Below are 2,500 nucleotides of genomic sequence, written 5' to 3'. Positions count from 1 at the left end.
ACGGGGTTGCGAGAGGGACGTGGTGTCTAGTATTCTAGATTCCCCTTAGGACAATTCAACAATGTGACTAATATTTTTATAGGTTTAACTGCTTGTAAATCATTGTATATATAAGGAAAGTGATTGCCTGTCGAGACGGGGTTGCGAGAGGGACGTGGTGTCTAGTATTCTAGATTCCCCTTAGGACAATTCAACAATGTGACTAATATTTGTACAGGTTTAACTGCTTGTAAATCATTGTGTATACAAGGGAAGTGATTGACTGTCGAGACGGGGTTGCGAGAGGGACGTGGTGTCTAGTATTCTAGATTCCCCTTAGGACAATTCAACAATGTGACTAATATTTGTACAGGTTTAACTGCTTGTAAATCATTGTATATATAAGGAAAGTGATTGCCTGTCGAGACGGGGTTGCGAGAGGGACGTGGTGTCTAGTATTCTAGATTCCCCTTAGGACAATTCAACAATGTGACTAATATTTTTATAGGTTTAACTTATTTTAGTTTGACATTTAGCCTCTCGATTTATGACGCAAAGGTCTCTTGACATTTGGAGATTCGGAAAGAGAAAAATATTGTAACTTAAGTCGTTTTGTACTCAATCGAACTCGCTTAAAGTAAGCAAGGTAAGGGAAAGATGAGTGGAGAATGAGAATTTGTGCCCAATGCTTAAGGTGGGGATAAGAATCTGAGCCCTATGCGTTTTAATTAACATCTTAGTTACCAAGGTCACCTATTTTCCAGCGCTTCTAACCTTATACACAGTAAAGCGTCCTGTGATTTGTCTAAATAACAGGTTGTCTATAGGTAACATGAGAAGATAATATAAAGAATAAATATTAATAATAATGAATAAATAAATAATAGATAAATAAATAAATGAATAATTAAATAGATAAATAAAAAGAAATAAATGAAATAGAAGGGCGAGAATTATAAACGCGAATATGATTATGAAAAAAATAAAAAGCCTCACAATTACAGAGACTATAAATGACATATATCATTAGGTCGTAGACTTATGACCTAGATAAGGCTTTTACGACATAAAAGTCTTATTCGCATCTTAAGTAGCGATATGTTACTTTAAAAAAATATTAGTAAGGAAATATTTTAAAGTAATGATTTATTTCACTTAATTGATTTAATTTTCTTGTTCAAGGTAATTTTCTTGACCATGTATACAATAGTTCAATATATTTTACGTAAAAATAAAATAAAATAAAATAAAATAAAATAAATTAAATAAAAGATGCATGAGAATAAAACTAAAGTAAAACTGAATACAATAAGATAAAATTAAATAGATAAAAAATAAAATAAATTAAATGAATAAGATAAACAAAATAAAATAAAATAGAACAAAATAAAATAAAATAAAATAAGATAAAATGCAACGAAAAACATATCCTTGTTACAACTTTATGAAAAGAAACTAATTGGTGTAGTACCTATACGTGACGTTATTTGTGCCGTAGATACTGAGAAGTTTTTATGAAGACGTTTACATTGTAAAGATTCTTGTGGACAAAGCTCGGGGCCGTATAATGGAACAAGACGGGAGTTAGTACAAAGTACATAGTACGCATTACATTTAGTACATAGCACATAGTACCCCTACCTACCTATATACTAAGAAGTTTTTTCCACCTTACAAGGGAGGTAGCCAAGTCAGAGGCACGCACCTATTCCCACCCATTCCACTCTAATCCACCACCTCTTCCACCTTTCCCATCTCAGCTCCTCGTGGATGACGGGTCATCCCTGCATCCCGCCAACTGCCCTGGGTCAAACGCAATGCAGTAAGACACAGTGCATCCACAGCAAGGCCACTTCACTTAATCTAGTACACAGTATAGTTAATACATAGTGCAAAGTATAAAGTACAAAATACAGTGCACAATCCATAGTACAGTTAGTACATAGTTAGAACACAGTACATAGTACAGTTAGTACACGGTACATAGTACACAGTATATAGTATATAGTATATAGTACACTTAGTACACAATTAGTACATAGTACATAGTATACAGTGCACAGTATAATTAGTACATAGTACACAATACACAGTATATAGTCCACAGCACAGTTAGTACACACTTAGTACAAAGTACACATTACATAGTACACAGTATATTTAGTACACAGAACACAGTGCACATTATAGTTAGTACATAGTACACAATATAGTTAGTACACAGAAGACAGTGCATAGTATAGCTAGTGCATGATTCAGCAAATGTAAGGAGGTCGCTTAGGGCGAAATGATGATTGCGGGCAAGGGGGAAAACGTCTTTATGTACACAAGTAAAGAAAGTGAAGAAATGGATAGGTAAATAAGTAAATGAATAAGTGAATGAATAAATGAATGGATAAATAAATAGGGAAATAAATGAATGAATAAATGAATAGATGAATAAGTAGGTAACTAAGTGAATGAATAAATGAATGGATAAATAGGTAAATAAGTAAATGAATAACTAAATAGGTAAATAAGT

The sequence above is a fragment of the Oratosquilla oratoria genome, chromosome 36 (assembly GCF_046742065.1).
Source record: "Oratosquilla oratoria isolate Oo_2021 chromosome 36, ASM4674206v1, whole genome shotgun sequence".
NCBI classification, from domain to species: Eukaryota; Metazoa; Arthropoda; class Malacostraca; order Stomatopoda; family Squillidae; genus Oratosquilla; species Oratosquilla oratoria.
This window is presented reverse-complemented; position numbering follows the sequence as displayed.